The following is a 25,311-nucleotide window of genomic DNA, read 5'->3' on the forward strand; positions in this document are numbered from 1 at the left end:
GACATTTACTTTCATCAGTTTAGAGCATCTGTTTCTTATTCTTGAAAAAGAAGCAACACCTCCCATTATGGCAGTCCCTAGACAGGTAAGCACTTGAGATTTTGAGCTGTATGGATTCTTAGAGGGAGTGCCTCACAGAACCTCTTTGCAGAGATTTGCAGCACTTGACGGATTCTATGGTGTCTGCCAGTTGGCACGGGGAAGGCGAGGGGTTTAGGGCACAGCACTGCCTTGGGAAACACTGGATCAGCCATTTCTCTCCAACGCGGCCAGATGTGTGCACCATACCCAGCAGACCCTGGAGGCAGAAGAAAGGAGTTAGGGAGTGAAAATTAAATTCTGTTGGTTATTTTTAACTCAGTGCCCACCTCAAGAACATTCAGACAACACGGACTCCCTGGTGGGTGTTGTCTTCCTCTTATATATATTTCTCTTTTTTTTTGTAGATTTGTTTTTTTAATGATGGTAAATGATACATAACAGAAAAATACTATTTTAACCTTTTATTTATTTATTTAGTAGTACTGAGGATTCGATCCAGGGGTACTCTACCACTGAGTTACATCTCCAACCTGCATTTGTTTCTTTTCTTTTCTTTCTCTTCTTTTCTTTTCTCTTCTCTTCTTTTCTTTTTCCTGTCCTTCTTTTCCTTTTTTCTCTCTTTCTTAGTTTCTCTCTGTGTCTCTGTTTCTCTCTGTGTGTCTCTCTATCTTTGTCTCTCTGTCTCTCTCTCTTTCTTTGTTTCTTTTTTCTTTCTCTTCCTTTTTTTTCCTCAATTTTTTAGTTTCTCTCTGTGTCTTTCTGTTTCTGTGTGTCTCTCTGTCTCTCTGTGTCTCTCTCTCTCTCTCTCTCTCTCTCTCTCTCTGTGTGTGTCTCTCTTTCTGTCTTCCCTTCTTGAAAGAATCTTGGCAAATTGTCCAAGCTGACCTTGAACTTGTGAGCTTCCTAAGTAGCTGAGCATACAGATGTGCACTGCCATGCTCAGCTGTTTTAACCATTTCTGAGGGTACATGTCTGTGGCATTAACAATGTTATGCAACCATCATTACATCAAATAGCTGGACTTTTATTATAAGTACCGTTTCCCAAACCGAACAAAGAAAGGAAACATTACCTTTGACCCCATGGCCCAGAGTAGTCATTGCTAGAGTGAAGATGTTAGTCTCGGAGTCTCTTCTCTTCTTTATAGAATTTTGTGAAACTCACTTGTGGTAATGTCCCTGGAGTTCTAATGAGAGTTAGATTTGGATTTGTCATGAAATTTAAAGATGGATCGCTTCATCCTAACCTCCCCATTTAGATGAAGGAACCAATGGCCAAAAGGGATGGTGGCTTGCTTAGCTGGGCAGTGCCCAGCTGAACCCAGGGTCCCACTCTCCATCCCATAGCATCCCCTGGCCTCATCTGTCTTTACTTTCAAAATGTGTTACACAGAATTCATCAGTGGTGGTTTATTTTTAGAGTGATCTTTCTCTTCTCTCTTTTTTTTCTTTATGTGGTTTCTGTGTCTGGATTTTTTAAAGTGGTGTCTTCAAATAGGAATTTGTTCTAAGTAAGAAAATCCCAACATGCATGCCGTTCCTAGGCCTTATTACTCATGACCCTGATACTCCCCCCGCATCCTAAGTCTGTCCTTGTTCAGTTATGATTGGATTCAGGAAGTTGTTATTTTTGGTGGTGTTTCCCACCCCCCTATGTATATTGAGGATTATAGTAAAACCAGTAAAGGTGATAGTCATTTGCCCAAACTGTTCTTAGCCAGTTTCTTTTCATCTTCTTATGATCTGTTTTCCACTTGGAAATTAGGTGAAAACTTCTGGAAGCAAAGCCTTGCAGCGAAAAACCAGTGTGTTTGCTTCCCAGGTGCACCCTCTGGCTGATTTGCTTCTTGGCTGTCCACGCTGTCCTCTACCCAGCTCCTGAATTCCCCTCAGCGAGCAGATTTCACGTAGGGAAGGAGGGGCTGCAGGAGGCTGGGGTATAGTGTTTGGGGCGGCCATGGCAACAGCAGCCTTGAAAGGAGGAGTGGTGTGGGGCTGCTTTGGAAATGGCCAGGATTCAGCAGTATCTCAGGACTTCTGCACAGCCCAGACCATGTGATCACCCGGTAAGGTTATTAAACCTGGGTTTCCTCTCCCCGCTCCTTTGATCACACTGCAGCCATCCACTGCGAGAGGAAGCAGAGGATTGAGAGCCCCCAGCAAGAACAGAACAACAGACAGAGGCAGAATAGGAGTGCGTTGTTTTGACAGCACCCTAGGTCTTGAGGAACCTTACCAAACACTCTCTCTTTAAGAGTTGAGCTCCATGCCCAGAATGTCCCCGGATTGCCAGTGTGGCTGGCAGGGAAGGGCCCGAGAAGGGGCAAATCCAGGAAGACCCCAAGAATTTGACTGCTGCAAGCGAAGCTTTATTTGAGGGTTTTAAAATTTTCTTTTATTTTCTGCCTTTGAGAAGCATGAACTGCCTACCACATGTGTTTCATAAAAATGTCATTGAAAAGGAGAACGAGAATACAGATTAAGCTTCCGTGCTTAATAATAGTTTATTTTTTGACTCTGAATAGCTTGTCTTTTCATTCAGCAGATCTTTCAAGGTGTCATTCCATTTATTTTAAGTAGTGAGTTTCATTCTGAGTGGATTAAGAGTTTTATTTTTTAGACTCTGTATTGTATTTCTTCCTATGGAGAAATGTCCTTAAGAAAAAATAGATGGTGATAGGGAAAATCTCTTTGGTTCCAAAGAATGGCCCATCCTGAGTGCTGAATTTTGAATGTTTTCCTTGCAAGAGACGACGTGATTCTTGATGAGAATTATGTGAGCCTGACATTTTATTTGGGGAAAGTCTGAGGAAGTTGGTGAGGTCTTATGTTAATAAAAACAGGCGACTCTTTTTCTTCTTATCACCTCTTGGTATCTGGCCTACTGGCTCATGGGCTGCGGTCTGGCTTAGCTCTCCCTGGAAGTCACATTGTGCCTCAGAAGTCTCTTACTATGACCCAAAAACAGTTCAGACTTCACTCTGGTGAGTCAAAGGTAAGAACATGAATAAACAAATGGGGAGACAAGAGCTTCCCTTTTCTGACTTCGCCCTTCCTTGAAGCCCACTTGGAACCTGCCCTGGAATCCAGTTAGCTATGTTTCCTCCTCTTACACCTGCTCACCTGCTCTTCTTAACTTTCAGGATCCTACTCATCCTCTGCTTTTATTGTGATTATTTCTGTAGCAAATGACAGGGAAAGAGTTACTCAATTTGTAAAAACATGAAGTGGTGCGGTCACAGATTTTGAGATTAGCCTGAAGTTTGTGACAGTTTCAGATGGATAACAGCAAGATTTTTTTTTTTTTTTTTTTTGCTTGCTGACTTCTGAGCTGTTTTTGTTGGTTTTAAAAGCGCTGTTTAGTACTAAATAATTGAGAAGTTTCTTTCTGCTGTGGAACTGGTGAACCTTTGAAAATAACAAATCAGCAAATACCAAGGAACTAGGCACACGCTTAATATTTCTTGTCTAATATTTCTTGTCTAGTGGTAAATCAAACACAGAACAACAACAACAAAAATAAGACTTTTCTCGAAGCAAAGTACAACTGTTAATTTGGGGCCAAAGTTTACATTGTACATGTTAAATTTTTAAAAATATCTCTGAATATACTTTTTTTGTTTTTGTTTTTTCTTTTTTTCTGATATCTGGAATTGAACTCACAACCTCACGCTTACCAGGCAGGCGCTGTGCCACTGAGCTAAACCCCCAACCCCTTGAATATACTTTTTAAAGAAATACTTTCCTTGCAACAGCAAGCAGGAACACTGAAAGGACACCCAGGATTTGAAGGCAGATTTCTTTATGTCCACAGGCACTGATCAGGATCATTCCCAGAATATTAGGCCCTGACCTCTGGTGTCTAGGGCTTGTATGGGATAAAAGGTAGAATGGCTTGTCAACTGGGAATTGCTTTATACAATATGCATCATCCTGACCAGCTATGCATCGCAGTGACTGCCCGTTTTTAAGAGACAGAAGCAACTGGAACTGCAACAGGAACTATTACATAAGCAGCTAAAAACCTGAGGAATATTGGCTGGGGGGAGGGGAGCATTTGCTGCTACATCTTGGCATGTTGGAGATTTTCTGTCTGTATAAAAATTAGCTTAGTCGAAAAAGTAGCAGGTGTTGTACATACTTTATGTTACTGACTTAGAAGGAAACTCATAGAATCAGAATATGAGAGCCTAAAGGGCTTTAATCTCTCCAGATTTTCTGATTTTTATGGATGAGAAACATGAGCGTAGTGAGGTTAAATGACCAATCCTAGAAGACACTTGCTGTTTGTTTGATGGCTGGGGATGAAATAGCTCTCCAGACTCCTCATTTCATGCTTTTTCTTCACTGGACACAAATTTTAATTTAGTTAGGGCCTTTTTTGGTTACTGGGAGTATTTTTAAAATTAATTTGCCTTGAAAATTTAGTGTGCCATTGGAACTGTTCTCATACTTCAATAAGAAAAATCTTCCTAAACTCAATGTCATTATCATAGACTGTGGAGAGTATCTATCTATCTGATGCTGAACACTCTTTCATGATTGTTATTTTAACCCAGTTTACAGAGAGGCTTATGTATTGAGGAAAAACCCAATGTCACCTGCAGTGTAATCTTGAAACAGTGAGACATCACCGGAGAGAGGGCTAAGAGTAAGAGTGGGAGGGTTGGGAGTGCTTGGCACTTGGGCAGCTCAAAGAATGTTTATTGTAGCCTCCTTCCCTGGCAGCAAAGTTGGATGGCAGCCAGGTCCTTCTTCAACTGCTTCCACGAATGATGGAGTGCTGTACCGAGACTTGAAGGATCTTTGGCCCTTGCTCAAATCTACAAGGTGCATCATTAAGTTGCAGTCAGGTGAAAAGTTAACCACTGAGTGGTGGAGCCCATTGCTACTTCTCTCCCCTTGCCCTGTTTTTTCTGTGGCATGATCTCTTCCTCTGCCACTGGAAAGGATGAATGGATTGGTCACATTGGCTCCTGGTGCTCCTTGCATTTTGAAAGCACTGTAGGTGAGCTGAAGCACAGAAGTGCTGTGTGGCCTCCGGAAGAGCCCTCCTTCAGCTCCCTGGCACAATGCTGCCTTCTGCCTCTGCAGGCTTCTTGCTAGGATGAGCAGAAGTGTGGTATGGCTGTTTATTGGTGAGACCAGTGTCCATGTCCCACTGTTTATTGGACTTGATTATTTGTTTATATTTACATGTTGCAGAGAGAGTCCTTTAATGTTGTTTAATTATATTTTGCTTTGTCAGAAGTTAAACTATTTGAAAAGAGAGAATGCTTGATCCTTTGGGAAAAAGAGGTCGGCCAATTAGCTGGAGAGGACAGCACCAAATGAGCTAATTGAAAACATTTGAGGGTTAAGTCCTGTGATAGTGTTGTTGTCTTTTTTATTCCAGAATTAGGCAAGGAGCAAACTATGGGGAAGAAACCTAGATAAGTAGAATTTTAGAAAAAGAAGAAATTAGACTTAGCTCTTCTGAGGAAAACTGGTAGGTAGAAAGAAGCTAAGAAAAACTTTTTAAAGAACCTTTTAGGAGGAAAAGAGGAGAAGATGAGGAAGAGGGAGGAGCAGGAGAGGAGAAGAGGAGGAGGAGTGGTGGAAGAATGCTGTTACGGAGATGAATTGACGGCTGCATTCCTTTTTTCTTTTGGTATCAGGAATTGAACTCAGGACCTTGTGCTTGCTAGGCAGGTGCTTGTGCCACTGAGCTATATCCCCGGCCCTTGATGGCTGCATTCTAAATAGCATCTGCATAAATAGGATGTGAAGAAAAGGGACTACCTGAGAAGACAGTCTAAGGCTAGACGGGTCTAAAGATTAAAACATAAACAACTATTTAAAGAAGTGGAGGTTATAACGGTTTGGTGACAATGAACTTGTTTGTGTTTAGAACTTTTTGTCCTTAGTATGAGAATATGTTAATAATATGCTAAAGAATGTTACCAATTTACAATCTAAATAAAATTTAACCTATGCATGTGCTGTCACTAAAATCCACTTCACATGCACTAATAGGTGTCTTATTCCCACTAACACCCAGGCCCTGTCTATCACCTGCTCTGCTGTAGCCTTTCCACTTTACTGTCGTGGTGTTGGGGCTACTCAAGGGGCAATATAGTGTTTTCAAGGAGTGAAGGAGTCTTACCGGAATTTCCTTAAAACTGTTATTCTTCGGATCATCCAGGCCCCATGCAAGGATATTTGGGATACGAGAATTGAAAAAATATTGCACAAAATGCATCTTTTGTCTGTTCTTTTAGGATCAGAAGGCCCCTTTCTCTTGAAAAAGTAAGAGAACTCTTTCCCCAGTATTCTTAGGTGGGAATTTTCTGAGTCGACCTAAATTTGGAGATTACTGATCAGTCAGAAGGCAGACTAACTTCATTCTTTCTCTTGTTCTTTTTCACAGACAATTGTGCACCACCATCATTGTTAGGAGTTCCTCAGTGCCTATTCACTTTTGTCCTTTCTTCCATATTTCTCCAGTAAAGACTTAAAATTTGATTTTGAATACTTAGAATTAAGCGTTTTCAGAGCAAGTATTTACTCAGAATGCTTAAACACCTTAAGTAAAGTTAGAAGGCAAAAAACACACTTTGGGCAGAAATCACTGTAAAAGTGGTATCAAATTTTCTTTCTTCCTTCCTGCATGGAGTACAGTGTAGTGGATGGCATTTCGCGGATGCCTGTTTCTTTTCTAGGAAATTGTGACATTGAGGTAGCAGGGTTTCCATGCCTCACACTTCATTGTTTTTCTTAGGGCCCCAGCCTCTCTAGTATTACACTTTCTTGGTTGCATGTCTTAGAGCTCCTTTTATATTCGCCTATGTCTGTAAACTTCAGGTAAATCAGATAATCAAGGCTATAAAATTACTGGGCAGAACTGTGTATATAAATTCTAATTCCTTGCTCTTTTCTTTCCTCATTTGGCCTGAGACACTTGTGGCCTTCTTCTGGATGCTGGAGGCTGGGAGAGTCCAGGAGAAACATCCAAGGTTAAATAGGATAGTAATATAGAAAGTAAGGGCCACCAGTGTGTGTGGCATGTTTAAATTTAGTGACAACCCAAGTGGGCATTGGCTAAAATAATAGCAATAAATATGGCTGCTTCTCTGACTAAACCATACACAACTAATATGACATTTTATGGTACTACAGTGGGGTTGCTAGCTCTGCCACTTTTCCTTCTTTTAGTTAAGGGAGATGGAGCAGTGGAATTTTTCTGTACACACCAAACACCCACTTGGCCTCTGAGACTGGGAAAAAGTAGAGTGATAAATTATACCTTGATTTTTATGAAAAATATGTTTCCCTAACAAAGAAACAGTGATTTATAAATGGATTCCTTTCAGAAGCATTGTAAGTCTGACTTTTGAAACTCAGAATATCTCTCACAGAAACAGTATGTTAGAGCAGCGTCCCAAGAAAGTACACTGTCCACATTTTGGCTTTGAGGCCCGTCTCCATAAAGCTAGGGAGCCCGCGAGTGTAAGTGATCATAAAGAATGGTCATCATGTTCTGGGTGAAAAAGACAAGGAGAGGCAGGTCATTATTTGATAAAATGATTGCAGCTAGCCTGGGGCCTGACGGACAGGAACTCAGTTATTGAATAGGTTCCAGAGGGCTCAACTCAGAGCTGAGAGTGAGAGGGAAGTTAATGGTAAGGAGGAAGAATGTTCTAGCAACAAGGGCTGTCTAATCTCAGAACAAACTGGTTGACTTGGCCATGAAACCTCTGTCACTGAAGATATTAAAGCAGGGGTAAGAAAGAGATTCTTCTTTTTTTTTTTTTTTTTTTTTGTCTTTTTGAGACAGGGTCTAGCTATGCAGTTCAGGCTGGCCTTAAGCTCATTTTGTAGCCCAGGCTAGCCTTGCACTTGCAACGATCCTCCTGCCTCAGCCTCCCAAGTGCTGGGATTACAGGCATGCGCCACCATGCCTGGCAAGAAAGAGCTTCTTACTAGAAATTCTCCAGAGAGAAGCTGTGCATCTGAGAGAAGCTTCTAGCTAATGACTGCTCCTTTTCTTCCTGACACAGACATGTAATACTTAAGACTCACATCTGTTTCCTGGTCTTTAATTGTAAAAGATAATTCACCACTGTTGAAATAATTTAAAGAGAGGTCACTAACCATACTTTTACAGTGCAAATGCAGTATAACCTTTTGTTTTATATGTTATGCTCCTCATAAGCATACACATAATTTTTGAAGACAAAGCACAAAACTTAATAAAGTGCTATTTTCCCACTCTTATGAGCACAATATTAACTTACTCATCTCGTTTTATACATTTAAGTATTGATAATAAGATCCTCAGTGGTATGTTATTCCTTGATTAAGTGTTTAAATTCATTGCCAGAAAAAGGAAAAATGTATTATAAACATGTAGGCATTTTACACAGTTTAAATTTTTCATTGTTTCAGGATTTTGTCTTGAATATTTCTGCTTATTAGTGGTCCTTATGGATTTTCCACACGGAGTTCTTTGATTTGTCACCTACACTGGGTGGCTGTATTTTTCAGTTAACCCTGACAAGGCTGACTGGTGGTGAGACCACCGGGGAGGTGCGTCCAGGTACCAGACAGTCTGTGACTTACTCTCTCTGTCTTTTCCTAGGTCACACATTTTCAAAGAATTTGAGTATAATTAAATACACTTCATAGACTAGGCTGAACATAATTTAATCCTTCCCTGAAGGTAGTTCAGAGTCTTGGTGTGCTTTCGGGTCATGGAGAACATCAATTACCTTCTTGTGGTGGGTGTGCAGAAAGAGGGAGTTAATAGAGTTCCATTTGATTGCGTCCTGGGTGACCGAACATTTGTTCTGTTATTATAGGGAGTTCAGTGTCAAGGCTTTAGAACTAATACTTCATGTGAAATTCTCAGGCCGGGGGAAACAGGATAAAGACAGCTTCTTAGGTTTGGGGAGGCCGAATGTTGATGATGATAATTCACGTGTATGTAGTAACATAAGACACTTTTTAGTCTCAAAGGCACTTTCATGTATCTTATCTTCCATTGTTTCTTGTGATAGTGCCAGAAGGAGTCAAGACAGCTGGCATCCCATTTTTGCAAATGAAGACAAGGAGGTCAGGAAACTTGGATCCCTTGCCCAAGGTCATAGGGTATATCATTGGCTAAGGTCACTGGACCCTACATTCAATGTTCTTTTCAAACATTCACTCACATTTACCGTATTCTCTGCTGTGTACACGCAAATGCAGTTTATCCTCATAATGGACCACTAGTGGGTAGCTATCCATTCTTTTGGTGCTATTATGAGTCCATTTTTAGACATGTGGCTATCCAGGCACATAAAGGCAGGCTGTGCATTAGTGAGCAATACAGCTGGTGTTTGAGCCCAGGAGCTCAGGGTTAAAAATCTGTGTTCTTCACCATGATATCACGGGGCCACTTGGTATAAAGACACACTGATATTAAGGAGTTCAGGAAAGGTGTGTTTATAGGTAGCTTCCTATCTTTAAGATCTCTACCTGTATAGTAAATCTGTGGTCATTCACTCAGGTTTTGAACCACATTTGCCCATTTGAAACCCCAGTTTCTTCATCTCTAAAACAAAACTATAAAACACTGAGTATTCTTCTAAGAATAAGATGAGACCTAAGAAAAGTATCTAACACACTGCTATTCCCAACCTTTATTTTTTAAAAAGTGGTTGCTATTATTATTGTTATTATGCAATCACAATAGCCAAAACTACATCAAAGTTTTTCAGTGTCGGGGCTGGGGATTTAGCTCAGCGGCAAAAGCGCCTGCCTGGCAAGCGCAAGGTCGTGAGTTCGGTTCCCGGTACCGGAAAAAAAAAAAAAAAAAAAAAAAAAAAAAGTTTTTCAGTGTCTAGCTATCTGTACCCACTGTATAAACATGTATATATTAATCAGATGCAATTATCTTTCTTAAATCTTTAAAATAGGCAAATCTTATAGTTACATTTAGTGAAATGATTATACCTACCTATATTAATTACTTTTTCATTGCTGAGACAAAATGCCCAACATCCACAAGGTAAACTAGGAAAGGTTTATTTAGCTCACAATTTGCAGAGGTTTCAGTCCATAGTGGGCTGGCTCCAAGGTGTTGCAGAAGACAACCAGTTTATGGCAAGCAGAAGACAGCAAAAACAAGTAAGCGAGCAAGGGTAAGACAAGCCTCTTTCTGTCCTTTATATTTTATCCAGGCTACTGGGATTAGGCTGGTGTCAAACCAGTCAGTGTACTGATTTAGTAATCACTCACCCTTAATCCTAGGATCCTTAATCTAGCATTGTACCATGAATCAATCACACACTTTAGATTCAGCCATCTCAAAAAAAAGCCCCACCTATGACCACATGAGGCTTTGGGGAGGGAACATCTAGACATAAACCATAACACTACTTATACTTAATGTGATTTATAATTCTACTTCATTATGCAGCTAGTAAATGACCTGAGTTAGCCATTTAATTTGTGACTGTGATATAACTGCTAAGATAGAGATTTGAATTTAAAAGCACCAACAGAAATGTTGATTTTAGTGATTATGAAAGCACCAGTTGTAAACTACAATCATAAACTATGCAGAACTCATTAAGAGGATATGTCATCTTCTCTAATTAGGCTGCTATGACATAATACCATAGAGTAGGTAGATTTTATAGAGACATTATTTTTCCCAGTTCCTAAGGATGGAAATCCAATATCAAGGTACCAGCAGACTTGGTGTCAGATGAGGACTCACCCTAGATGGTGACTCCTCACTCATAGGTGGTGACTTCTCAGTGTGTCCTTATAAGACAGAACGTACAAAGCAGCCTCCTAGGGCCTCCGTTACAAGGGCACCAATCCCATTTGCTAGTAGCTCCCCTCCTGACCTAATCATTTCCCACCAGCCACACTTCCTAATGCCAGCACTGTGTGAGTTCGGATTCAACATGGGAATTTTGGAGGAAGACAAGCACTCAGCCCATGGTGCACCAGTGACCTCTTCCATTCTATGTTTCACACAGTGCCTAGAGCTTCCATTTATACACTAGCCCAACTACATTTGTTTGTTTTATTTGTTCAGGGTATCTTCTCACAGGTTATTTATTTACCACCCTTTAACATGCTTTCTTGACTTTGTGCTTCAGGCTCTAAATGCTTTGTAACTCAGGAATTCTGTTGGCTTATTAACTCATGGTACCCACTTAGTAGACAAAACCAATAGCAACTGCTTAATAAGTGCTTTACATTTCTAATATGCGTTACCTTTTATAGATGCAAAAATTATCTATTAATATTCTTTTAACTTGTAAAAGAATATTAATTTTTTACTTTATAGAAAATTATCATAGGGCATCTCCAATGCCAAACTGTGCATCTTTCTTCTTCATTCCTAGCAGGAATTGTTATTCAGTCTTTCAGTAAAATTTACTTAGTTTGTTTTATATATTTTGTAGGTTTAGGGACTACAGTAGTGAACAAGACAAAGGTTCTACCCTCAAGGGACTTTGCCACTGTCCTGTGATGGTGACTGTGATAAGAGAAGCAGTTGATGGTTTGGGACCTGGTTCCACAGGCATTTCACTGACACTGACAGTGAAATTCCAACAGAAAGCCACCCTTGCCTATATAGAGTACATAAAGGCTGGATCCTGTTATTTCATCACCCATTTAAACATAATCAAAATGGGCTGGGGCTGCAGCTCAGGGGCAAAGCATTTGCCTAGCATCAGTGAAGCCCTAGGTTCCATCCCCAGCACTGCAAAATAAATAAAAATAAATGAATAAACAAAAGGTAGTGATTGCAGGCACTACAAGGAGCTGTTTGTTGACTCTCCTCCTGTCTCTCTTCTCATCTCCCTTTTCCTCTTTGTCTCATTCTCAGTTTTCAGAGCATAGTCATCATTTTGTAATCGTTCCCTAAAATGCAGTCAGGTGATGTGAGGACAGCGGGTATAGAGGACAGCGGACCAACACAGTTCTGATGAGGAGCCCGTGGACGACAGCGCATGTGCCCAGTGGCGCTGTCAGAATTCACTTTGGGCAGCATCGGCTAAGTTTGTGCTGGCTGAATAACTGTGACTCACCAAGTTGCCCTCTCTCTTCCTACCTCCATTTTCTCATTATTAGTAGAAGATGAGATCACATGATTTTATTTTCTGAGGCGCCTGCCAGTGCTACAATTCAGTGATTCATATGTTCCTGAAAACTTGTGTGTACTTTCTTCAAGAAATGGAAATATATTTGCCAGTGAGCCTGGAAATATATTTTGCAATTATCCTCTCCCCTGATTTTTAACTTACCATCCATTTGTAGGAGCGCCTAATACTCTCAGTGTGCTAAGTCCTCCCGGAGGTTAATTACCTGCGGAGAGTAGGGAACTGCTGGAGGAGAGGTATGAAACCTGCAGGAGAACTTTGAGGTTAATTTCTTTGGAAATGTGCATGCATATCACAGAAGTTCCAGTTTCCAAGTGGAGGCAGATTAATATTGGGTCAGACAGACTAGAGAAAGACAAGCAGGGGCTGGGGATTTAGCTCAGCTGCAAAAGTGCCTGCCTGCCAAGCACAAGGTCGTGAGTTCGGTTCCCAGTACCGGAGAAAAACCAAAAAAAAAAAAAGAAAGACAAGCTACTGGTAGAATCCAGTGCCGAGAATCCTAAAATCAACTCATCATGATTGTTGCCTTCCTCCTAGTTTACCCAGTCAGAGCATGGACAACACTTTGAGGAAAAATGAAACCAAACCAACTGGATTCTTCAGTCTTCCCTTAGGAATCCCAAATAGTTGCATTTTCGTTTCTTTTATCTTCCTCTTCTTAAAGTGGGTAAAAATTGCAGGTGAAGAAACGAATGAGAAAGTTGTTAAAAAAATTTAAATGCCAGCAGGAGCCAGCTTTAGTCTACCAAAGGGAACAAAGTTTCAGTTAGGAAGAATAACTTTTCCAGACCGATTGCACAGTATGGTTATTATTATTAAGAATTAACCATGGTTTATAATAAGTACGCATTTCAAGATTTCCTAACAGAATAGATTTTAAGCATTCTCTACTACAAAGAATAAGTATGTGAAGTTATGGAAAAATTAATTAGTCTGATATAGTCACGATATATACATAGATCAAGGCATCTCATTAAACTCCATGAACATATACAGTTACTATTTGTCAGTTGAAAATAAAAATTTAAATGTAACAAGCTCCTTCTTTTCCATTTATAACAGAATAGCCCTAGGCTCTAAATTTGCTTTCCTTGTGACTCAAGCTGATTCAAGCTTTGCAGTCCCAAAACAGTGTTTGACTCACAGGCTCCAACCTGAAGAGTGAGCATTGTCTTGTTCTAGGATGGGCCAGACGGGAAATTCCAGCTGCATATAGAAGAGGTAGTGTGTCTAAACCCACCCACACCCACATACACACACACACACAACCCTCACAACACAACATGCACAGAAAACACATGCCAGACTCACATACATATAGTATGCAGTCAGTACACATGTACATATACAATATATACACCATGCATTACATATACTATTTAGAAACACACATCCACACAATACACACAAACACATCTGCTGCATACATACAAGTTACATACAGGCCTGTGATATACACCTATACATCCAGTGCACATATATAATATACACATACAAAAGATACACAAGACACATACACAATATACACACAGTGTACAGCTGTACAATATATGTGCAATGTATACTATATATAAAACACACCCAGTATACACATACACACAGTACCTACATACATATCTGATGCACATATACACACAATATACATATCACATTTATATGTACTTCACAGATTTATATACAGAGTCCATGCATACAGATATGTAAAATATGCAACACACACATGCACATGCATGTGCACCTGTAGACACACACGCTTATGTCCTGATGGACCTGTTTCCCTTCTTTCTTTCAGTGAAAGCTTAGAAAAATGGGAGAGATGTCTATCCATTTTTTGTGGTTGTCAGGAATAGCAGAAGTGAGAATCTGAAGACTCAAAACTTGATTTTGTGAGGTAGTTTATTGGTGGTGAAATGGCTCCACAGTAGAGGTAGCCTCACTTACAAGAGTAAATGAGGAAGAAAGCAAAATGAATGTCACACTGAAGATTTTGTGGAAAGTAGATGTAGGAAGAAGTCCCTGTGTTCTCTGTCCCCCTTATGGTTTTGGTTTACAGCATTATGTTGAGTGGGGCTGGCTATATTCCACTAACAAGATGTTGCAGTTTGTGAAAAATCACCCAATCTGCATTGTAAGTCGGCGTTTTCCTACCCATTCAGAATTTAATTGCTCTGTGGAGAAGGCCCAAGTTGCGGGTGCCACTGAGTTAAGAGACCCTCAATTAGGGAACCCTCAAACTGTTCAGTCCAGCTGGTTTTCCAGGGCCGACTTGCCTCTGGAGCTGACCCAAGGACCCTGTCTGTTTCTTCTATCTGTGACCTCAAAGCTATTCCAAAAATTATCACTTTACTTAGTTATACTCTAAAGTTGTAGGGAGAAATGGGCCCTGAGACAAGCACTGCATTTGCCCATTTGTTTAACCAGGTTTTGTAAGGAAATACACCAGATGATGTGTCTCATAGTCACGGAAATTCATAAGCACTGTTTTCACCTAGTGCCTGCTACCTGCTTAGTTTTTACTTTTACTGGCTGCTCTGATACAGTGTACAAAAATCCCTGCAGCTTGGAAGTAAACTGAAGAGCTGATGTTAATAGGAAGTTCTCAACTTTCAGTTATACAGGAACTCAGTGACACATAATCCACAGAAGATCCCTGGATGACCTCAGTTTTCTTGGGACTGTCCCATACTTTTACATGGAACAGAAACATGATGGTATTAAAGGTGGCCATGTGAGTACAATTTCTATATGCCTTATATTGGTGAGAATTGCTGGCAGAGATAGGGGAGTGTGTGTGACAGAGAGAGACAGAGAGAGACAGAGAGAGAGACAGAGAGAGAAAGAGAGACAGAAAGAGGATGTTTGGTTGCCAGGGTAACAATAATGGTTTTATAGAGCTTTGGGGACCTCTGTTAAGTATCAAATAGAGTTAGGTATGATAAAGGCATGAAAAGACCATGCAAGCCATGCCAGTTCTAACTTGAAATATCTAGGTTAAACTTGTATGCCTTTTTATCTTCATTTCTTATGATGTTTGTGTCTTTGGTGATGGTGGTGGTGTGTGTGTGTGCGTTGCTTTCTTTATTTCAGGCTGTTTATAGAAAAATGCTGATTCATTGTGGCATTGTATTTTGTTTTCCCAGAGAAATTCCAACTCTGTTTCTAAGTTCAGTTTTCTATAACAGCCTTGACTTTAATCACTCTAGATAAATCTTTATTTTTTTCCTCTGACCTAGACATTTTGCTTTTGTTTCATTTTAATAAATGCTAGACTATTCCTACAATATCAGAAGAAATGCCAGGAGTTTCATAATGCTCTTGAACATGATTTTTTTGTTGTTTCTTAATATATTTCTTGTTTCAGAGTTAAGTTTTAGTTACATGCAGTTGCCTTAGAAGGTTCTAAACTTTACTGGTAACATCCAGAAAATTTTGTCATCACTCAATCTAAATGTCACACCTATGAGGTAGACGTAGTTATGGTAGTTTAATTTAGGAGAGGGGGAAGTTTTTCAGGTCTACTAAACAAGTTTAGTGACTATACATTGAGATGGTACTTTCAGTTGAACATTTCTTATATACTAGGCAGCAGGCTGCTTGGCTTCCTGGCTGTAATTACATGCCAATAGCTTGGTGCTTATTATTTTAGAAGTTGAGTTCATCATGGATTCTCCCAGCATGCAGAGTAACGCACCCTGATTGTTCACACTAAGACTGTAATTCCACCCAAGGTTTGTAGTGTTACTGTAGAGACTGGATGGAATTACAGCACCTCTTATGTTTTGAAAGGCTACATTATTTATTGAACTACTTTATAAATTGAAATGATTTTCTAAATATGCTGAAAGTTCATGGGACTTAGAGATATCATCTTGGTCACAGAGAGGTTCTCAGTAGATATTTCTTGTTTATTTGATTGACTTCATTTATATCTTTAAATAAACTGTGTTTTTAAAAAAATGTGTGGCGAGGTTGTACTTTATTTGTACAACTTGCCTTGAAATACCCTGCAGATTTCTTGCTTGTTATGGATGGAAAAATTGGCTCCCTGTATGAACATATTATTTCATCCTTTCTGTGTCTAACCTGGAGTTTAATATTGAGTGATCCTGGTGGCCACAATCTTTATTTTAGGGAAGTCTGCATGTCCTGAATAATTCCTTCTATATAAATATCTCTTTGCAACATAGTCCTCATAATGTCCGTATGTAGCATATCTTTGAGGTGGACCCCTAAGCGGTGAATAATTATACAATCAGAAACTTTGGCTCTCTGTTGGAACATTGGATGGGTGCCTTTCTCATTTAATTAGAACTACTGCTAAGATAATTCACTAATTCATGGTGCATTACCAGATTTGAAATGTCCTCAGTTTTTCAGACTTTTGTAGGTACTACTTCAGAAGGAAAAGTTTCTCTGGGGGTGTTGGGAGCTCAGAGAGACATGGGATATTTCAGAGTCCCATATGGCTTCTAAATTTCAGACTCTGTGTTATGTGTTTTAGGATGATTATATATAATCTGGGTAACATCATATTACTGAAAACATTATTGTCTGTGCTGTCATGCCCTGCAAGATACAGTGTCAAGAAGCTAAAAGTCAATACAAACTGAACAGCTATTTTTGAATTTGCATTTTTGTGAATTACACGCATGTATCGAAGAGTCTGCAAAAATATGAAATTTCAATTGAGGAAATTCTAAGTTAAGTTTTAATTATCAAAAATACTTTTAAGTATCAAATCACATTAACTATATATTACCTAGAATCTCTAGCTCTGGAAATATTACAGTTTTAAAAGTTTGTATGTACAACAGAGATAGTAAATAAATATACCAGTAGAGCTAAAGTCAATGATTCCTGCTTTCAAAGGAATTAATTGAAAAATAAAATATTTTTACTTTGTGAAGTTATATTTTTTTATTTAAGAGCTTAATAATGCTAAGACAATGTTTCATCTTTTACAGTTCAAAGATTGAGTAATAATTGGTTCTTCTGTTCCTTCGTTCGATTCAATGTAGATCCTAACTCCTTTGATATTACTTGTAAACATTTAACGTGAGCTATATAAATTAGAATTAATGAAGTAGAGTTCCCTGATATGCCTTGTCAATAAAAAGAAAAAAAAAATTGAATGGTATTCTCTTCTTCAGAGTCTAACAGGAGTACTGCTCGCTTTTATGTAAGAAATAGACTTTAAAAGCTTTTTTCTTTTTTGGTGGTGTGGGTGTAGCCTCAATATTGTGTATTCCTTTCAAAATGTGCAAGATGCCTCATGGTCTGTGGGTGGGGGAACCACCTAAGGTGCCCCAACTAGTTACTCATCCTCTGCTCCTCTCCAGACAGGGAAAACCCAAAGCCCCGCACTCCACTCAATCTGAACAGTAGGCGGGTGGCGATGCAGATACCAATGTCATTTGGCCGAAGCCTTCTTTCAGCAAGATGTGTGCTATTAGTTTGCTATCATTATGCATTACAAGCCAATATATAACTGGCAGTAATGATCAAGTGGAAAACTATTAGTTGGAAAAATTTACAACATGCTTACATATTTGTCTGGTATAACAGTGAAGGCAGTTAACTTCTCTCCCATAGATGAAGTAAAAGGTAATTATTCCTGGAGCCAGGAGTTAAAGTGTGTGTGTGCATGTGCTGGCTGGTTGTAGAAATTAACAAATGCTTGTCTGTTGACCATATCTGTGGTTTTTCTGTGGAAAACGACATTGAATTGTGCTTTCCATTTGTGTGTCCCAGGATGTCTGTATCACTTTTAGAATACGAAGGTGAATTAATGAAGACTCTTTAATTCTTTAAAAACACTCCTAATTTTAAAAAGGAGACACTTAACTTGCTAATAAGATTCTGAAATTTTGTAGGTTGTATGCTAAATTCAAGGAAATTGAATTATATATTCATTAAGAATACATTATCTCTGTTAGGAGAGATTAAATGGTTGGGGTTTTACCAAATGCTAAGTAGTAAGCATAGATAAGGAATGTCATTGCTCTGCACACAGAGACCTGTGTTGAAGTGTCAGGCCTATCAACAACTGTTGGGTGGCCTTTGGCAAGGAATCTAAGTTCCCCAGGCCTTAGAAAGATGAGGAAGTTGAGTTATACCAGTGGTTTTTAGATGTGGTCTAAGAGAACCCTGGAGAGTTCTAGGTCTCCCAACAAGCTTCTACTGAGTAGGCCCAGGGCTGGGGCTAGACTAGGGTTGGGTTGAGAACTGGGAATTTGTACAGCCTGAAAATGCCTAAATCCCCAAGCCCAAAATCTGAAACTTTTTGAGCACAGACATAACACCACGAGTGGAGAATCCTACACTTGAATGTGCCAGGTCACAGTCAGAACAGAGATGCACTAGAAATATTGTAGAAAATGACTCTCAGGCTCTATGTATAGGGTGTAAGTGAAACATAAATGAATTTCATGTTTAGATGTGGGTCCCATCCCCAAGGTATTATGTATATGCAAATATTACAAATACGAAAAAATCCCAAATCCAAAACACATTCGATCCTAAGCATTTTGGAGAGAGAAGATTCACCTGCCTATGAATAGCCACAAGATAGTTTCGTTTCACAGAACCACTGCAGCAAACAATCTTAAGGATCCCTTCTGACTCTTAAGTCTCAATGAATCCCTAGAGAAAGTAATCCTTGATCAGCGGGAAGCAATCTAGTAAGGTATTGGCTTGTCCCATAAGGAATCCACTAAGGACAATTTAAAACGAGAGCAGACTTATTGACTTGATCACCTCCAAGGGCTTGCGTCTGTCAGACAAGTCTCAGATGTTTCCAGAGAAACAGAAATGAGGGTTTCAAAATGTCTTTATTTCTACACCTCTCCCTTGAGGAAACTGAGGGAGAAAAAGTAACAAAAGCCTCTGAAGTTCGGGAGCAACTTCCAGATAGCCCTTCACCTTTAAGCTATAATCCTTGGCTGGATTTGTCAGCTCTATGTCCTGCTGCTGAAGACAAATAATGGACAAAGTGCCCGTTTTCTGTCATCATGCCAGACCAGCGCAGAGGCCAGCAGAAGAACTGTGAGCCATGCCATGGCCAGAGGTGTTGACAGCTCCCTGGCACTCAGATGCACAGCCCCGGCTCCTGCAGCTTGGGCACCGATAACATCCCCGGGGAAAGAGATGGCAGCAGAGGAAGAAAGTTGCAGTCATCTCCAAGTGGCAATAGCCATGGTAGCAGCCTAGCCATTGGCCAAGGAGAGAACTCTGGTTAACCCTCTGGCACTGGGGGCCAAGCATGTTTGTACTAGAACAGGGTTCAAAAATTCAGACAGAACCCTGTCTGTTTTTAAGGACTCCTGTGAAAGGTTTGTTTGTCCCGAGCCTAAATTCAAGCATGTCTGTCTGTCCGTCTGTCTGTCTGTCTGAAACACTATCAGGTAGCACCCCCCAGGCCCCTTGAATATAATCTTCAAAATACAGAAGACAAAGGTCTTGGGTCTGCAGCTTTCTAATGAGGAATGAGAAATTGTTTTCCTGAACCTCTATGTCTTGTGACTATTAAAGAGAGTGTTAATTGTTCAAAAGGGAAGGGGAACTGGGGGATGGGGGTGGAAGGGAAAAGAAAAAAAGGATAAAATGGAAACAAAGATTTGTAAATAAGGAGGGAGGAAGGGTGAAGACAGGGAAGAGGAACTAAGATATATCATGTACGGGTACAAATTGCCTATGATGATGTGATCTTTACGCATATCTAAATTGTACCAATAAAGTTAATAAAAAAAAAAAAGAGGGCGCTATGTCAGAAGTTCCTGTAGGCTAGTTAAGAGAGGTGGAAAGCTGAAATAACCTTAAAGGCACTGATGTTAAGAAACTGCCCTCCTGATCCTAAGAACCAGTTAGTTTTGGAAATCAGTCAGTGCAGGAGCTCAGGCTGTTGACTTATAGAGCAGCTTCACTGGATGCCTTTGTTTGCCAGCCCATTTCTCTCTCCCTCCCTCTCTGTCTTTCTCTCTCTCTCCCCTCCTCTCTCTCCCCTAGTCTTTCCTTCTCTCCTTTCCTCTCCTCTCCTATCGTAGTCCAAGGTGATGATAGCTAGCTCTTACTTTAGAGCTGGACTGACATAGGGACACCTAGATTTGCACACTAAACACACGAAGAAGTCATTGGCCATATTACAAAAGGGCTCCTCTTTGGTAAGTAACCTTTTTTTCTTTAATGGCCAGAAGAAGCCAGCAAAGGATACCTTCCCTTGAGTGTTTTGGAAACCTGGTTCTCATCAACTTTCTGGTTGGTTTTGGCTGTCAAAGTTCCTTGTTCCAGAGCAACTGGAAGCCAGGTTTCTGAGGTTCCTCCTGCCTCACATTGGCAGCCTCTTAAAAATAACTGTCACTTCAAGTTCAGCTGAAATATATAACTCAAAAAATAAACACAGGCAAAGTGTATGAGTAGGACTAGGAAAGGGAGGATTAACCGAGTGAGAAGGAACACTCCTTCTGAAAGGAGTGAAAAATACTCTAACACACTCGGAGGAAGGTTCCTGCCTATATTATTCCTTGTGCAGTAAATGCAAGGACTTTGAGGCCTTCCTCGTGGTCCATCGTTTCTCATTTTCCTGCTGGGAGGTTTCAAGAAGCCGATTCCTTACCAAGTATCTTTAGAATTACCTCAGCTGTGTTTGTCATTGGTTTATCAGGGTGTGTGTGTGTGTGTGTGTGTGTGTGTGTCTCGGGGGGTGCCTGGGATCCTGATGAAAGAAAATCAATGCCACATCCACGGGCTTCTTTCTTTTTTTTTCTGTAACTTCAGATGGGAAATCCTCAAATCCATAAATGCTATGATTGTCTTGATCTTAGCGGTGAAAAACAAGACCAGCAGCAAGAAGGGAAATTCTTCATGCCAGATCCAACACTGTCTTTTGGTGTAGACACTGTCGGGCATTGGCGGGTGGGGAGAGTTCTGGACGAGAACAGCTGCTGAGACTGAGGTCAGGATTTGGTTCTGGAGCTTTCCCTTTGACTGCTGCCTTATATCCAGACTCTTCCAGCAGTTACAGTGGAGGGGGAAAGGTGACAGGGACAGCTGGCAGACTGGAGTTACTGGTTGCACAGCATAACTCCCATTTTCGGGGCGCTGCTCTGTTGGGAAGAGTAAACATTACGCCCTCGTCCCCTCCCCCACCAACTTTTCTATCTGCCACACATATATTTCCCTTGGCATTTAAGTGCGCAGCTCTTAAAATTGCTGACAAATAATCTCCGTCGCACATTTAGCTGGCACTGCGGCCTCCCTGCGAACGCTCTCTGTATGTGCTTGGGAAGTTGCATAATTACAGTCACTCTAGTTTACTGTGCAATATGCTGGGTGACTAATGGCCTAATCAGGATTTGAAAAATATATAAACAGCTCAACAGAAGCAATTGATTCACTGAGCTCTTTTCGTCCAGACAAGAGTGAGCTAATGGTAATAAAAAGGACAGAGGTGTGCAGCGGCATCTTTGATGTATTGAAGCGCGTGTTCCCACAAACCCCGCGCATTATTGCTCATTGATGGCGGAGCCCGTTTTTCATATGCATGAGGAGGGAGTGCCAAATTGTCGTCCTAATTGGCTCTTACTCGGTGTTCCTCCGTGTGCACACTACACTTGCTACAACTTTTTTTTTTTTTTCCTTTCCTCTAAATACTACTGACAGTGACAGCTTTGGAGAGGGGAGCCTGTCACGTGACCCCACCGCGTCATCCTACCCTGCACCACTTAATGCAGCTTTGGTCGTGTACCCTGGTTTCTTAGGATAGAATTACAGCAGAGCCTGTACAGCGGGACTGCCTGGCTCACATCAGGGCATTGTTGATTGACACAGATTCTTGTTTTCTTGTCCTCAGTGGCACCTTTCCTTCCAAAACGTCCAGCTGAGAGGCCCAGGAGTCCGGACTGACAATAACAATAAAATACACAGAAAAGGATCCAGTTGGTGCCCTGTCCAGGCAGGAGGAGAAATAAAGCCAGTGTCGTCTCTTTCCTTTGGGATATGTTACATAGCCCCTAAATTCTGTATCTTTTCCGCTTACACATTTTTTTGTCCCCTAGCTCAACCATAATTTAATTTAAAAATTTTTATGTAAACACTCCATCTCTAAAAGCTAGCCTCTCATTTGTGAAATAATTCCAGCCATTCCTTCAAAAATGATGAATGATGGAATATTGCGCTTCCTAAATAATGAAATGGATTGTTCCTTTAGGCACACATCCGTTCAGTTGTAAAGGGAAAAAAAGCATCCTTTGGCACATTCCCTGTTCCACATTCATGGCAATACTCTTAGGCTTTCTTCTGGCTGTTGAAGAATTATGTGGCTGACAGGCTGCCTCATAAATAATAGTGAATAATATGCATCAATTGCAGTTATTTCACTTGAAGTTGTAAGCCCACTGGAGCGCAGGACAGCAACCAGCTTTCCATACTTTCTGGAGCCTGTGCCCCTGGGGTCTCTTGGATGAGACCCCAGCCCAACATCAGAGCTGCCCTGGGTCCTTCTCCCCTTGAATGAGCTACACTTCTGTCCTGATTTGTTCCTCCTTTTAGCAGAAGGAGCTGAAAAGCACAAAGGATGAGGAGTTACTTTGGAATCCAGAACATTGTGGATAAAGGAGACAGTAAAGGAAAGGAAGGTGCAGAAGGTGATGTTTCGGCCTGGTGGGCCCTTCTGGGGTTTAGAAGCAGCAGAAGTTGACGTAGTCAGGTTGCCCCACAACTTCCTTTGGCTCCGCCCTCACCCTCCACCCACCAGCTGGGCCAGTTCCAGAGCTGCTCCTGCTTGGGAAGCCCAGGTACAGAGCAGGGAGTGGGCTACAGCCTGAGCCTTCCTTTGGCTACTACTAGTTTGCTGATATCTAGATAAATCTCTCAGAAAATTAATTAATAAAAGTATTCTGTAAGAATACTTTTTCTGTAACATTAAGCTACAACTCCAGCCACTATTGTACTTTTTATTTTGAGAGAGCCTTCCTAAGTGACTAAGTTGCCCAGCCTGAGCTCAATCTTGCAATCCTCCTGCCTCAGCCTCCCAGAGTGCAGGGGTTACAGATGTGCACCACCACGGCCAGCTCCTAGTATTTCATTACAATAGAGAAATGGTTTGAATGTACATGTACACGTCTTCTCAGTAGTCTTACTAGTTCTGAGACTTCAGTGTACATGAAAGTTGCTATAAAGAGTTGTGTTCACAAAATCATGTGTGCAGTCTTTTATTAGAAAGCCAAGGGAGTTTTCAAAGTTAATTTGGACAATATTGGACTTTTGCTAAACTTTTGAACTTAACCTCCCACAGAGAGACTGACTGTAAGATATTCCCTTACAGCCTTTCTCTGTTTTTCCTTTTCTTCTGTCCCTTTTTCTTTTCTTCCCAACTTTCCATCCGTCTTTTCCTCTTTCCTTCTTTTCTTCCTTCTCTCACTTCCTTTTGGTAGCTTGAACTTCCTTAGAAGTTTTTGGGAATTAAATAGTGACATGTACATATATTTGAATCAGAAAACTACTAGTTTGCTGATATTTAGATAGATCTCTCAGAAAAATAATTAATAAAAGTATTCTGTAAACATTTATCTGAATTTCCCCCCTCCGTTCCTCAAGTTTCTGTCTCTGGTTTCCCATTTTTAGCTAGGAAAGTACATCAGCCCAAAGAAAGCCAGGTTCTCTGTGAGCATAGCATATCAAACCATCTGTAAAGAAGAAAGTGACGTTTTGGCTTAGAAGCCCAGATAAGATAGAAAGAAAATGATAGCCATTGGTACAGTAGAATATATGGCACTGGTAGTGAGAATTTGAAATAAGATGTACCTAAATAGCTGGAGATATTTAATAGTTAAGAGTTTCATACTGAAAGAAATGTGCACATTGTCTCAAAATCAAAAGAAATTCAATTGGGTGCACAAGAGGTCGGATTGTGGAGAAGTAAGGATGTCAGTGAAAATCCCGAAAGTACTTCACACATTGGCATTATATCTATTTCTTTTGAATCTTTGCCATCACACAATTAACCTGCACTTTTACCCCAGTACAACAATCCATCAATTTTATTCCCATCATTTCTGACTGGCAAAATTAAAATAATTCAATTCAAAAAGGAAGACCCCTTTTTTTCTGTTGTTAAAATTGAATGTCAAAAGAAAGATAGGACTGAAATTATTGCTAGAATTTTGGCTACAGCAGCAGATCTTCGTAGGCATACAGCCGCTGATAAAAGTTGTGAGGAAAAAAAAAAAAAATCCCCTTCAAGCATACCCAATACTTTTCAGACAACCACTTAATTTTTAAAAATCTCACTGTCAATTTAAAGTGCACTGTAAATACAGACAATAGGGTATGATGATTGACAAAAACAGAATGAATTAAGTACAGTAATAGAAAGTTGTGAACAATTATACCTGAATCTCATCAAGTGTCTTTTGCTTACTTACATTCACAATTAGTCATAATAGTGAAAGAGAAATGTAGGTGCATATTTAGCTGCTTCAAATGGAATTGAAAGGACAAATATATTAAATTCACACGAAGAATCACCTTCAACAGACTCCCCTGCAAATAGTGTCGACTCTTCACTGCTATGAATGAAGCAAAGATAGAAGTAAAATGGGGGTAAAATGAAGAGGATTTGGGAAAACAATGGACCTTACTAAGCAGGTTTGGTATCCACATCTCTTTGAGGAGGAATGACTAAAACCCAGCCCTGACTTTATTAAGGATGAGCAGACAGACAGAAAATAAGCCAAGGATGGAAAAAATAATGTCATTGATATATTAAAAATCAAACACAGTAGTAGCATGTTTGATGTTTGAAAAAATAACATGGTTAAGCTTTACATGCCTCCTTGTTCTGTTATGTAGGTGAGGTTTTCAAATCACACTGATTCTGGGGAGGGGGAATGTAAAAATAGAAAAAGCCCCTCCTCCAGAGCACACATAATTGAGGACCGTGTTCCAGTGTGGAGCTCTCTGCTTGCCGGTTTAACTTCATTGCTTGTCAGCGCGGCACCGCGCACAACCACATTCCCCTTGGTTCACACTGTATTGTTTGTTTATATGTTTGTCTGCCTGGCTAAGGTTGCAAAGCTCCTCTCAGGACAAGGACAACCTCTTGTTCCTTTTTTACATTTCCCATAGTG

At 40.3% G+C, this 25,311-nt stretch overlaps 2 protein-coding genes across 7 annotated transcripts in view; one reads left to right on the plus strand and one right to left on the minus strand.

Annotated features, from left to right (window-relative positions):
• The window catches only part of Atxn1 (ataxin 1), a 399,577-nt gene that overhangs the window by 54,372 nt on the left and 319,894 nt on the right, over positions 1-25,311 (plus strand). The window contains exon 3 of one of the 6 annotated variants that reach the window (XM_013503812.1): positions 14,798-14,915. The exons of the other annotated variants lie outside the window; for them this stretch is intronic. The gene's annotated coding sequence lies outside the window, so the exon portion shown is untranslated. The remainder of the gene's footprint in view (positions 1-14,797; positions 14,916-25,311) is intronic. 6 annotated transcript variants of the gene reach the window in all.
• LOC106146531 (translation initiation factor IF-2) overlaps positions 1-25,311 on the minus strand; it is a gene marked incomplete at its 3' end in the record, with an annotated part of 215,984 nt that overhangs the window by 53,359 nt on the left and 137,314 nt on the right.

The sequence above is a fragment of the Chinchilla lanigera genome, unplaced genomic scaffold (assembly GCF_000276665.1).
Source record: "Chinchilla lanigera isolate Chin_1 unplaced genomic scaffold, ChiLan1.0 scaffold00082, whole genome shotgun sequence".
In the NCBI taxonomy this organism is placed as follows: Eukaryota; Metazoa; Chordata; class Mammalia; order Rodentia; family Chinchillidae; genus Chinchilla; species Chinchilla lanigera.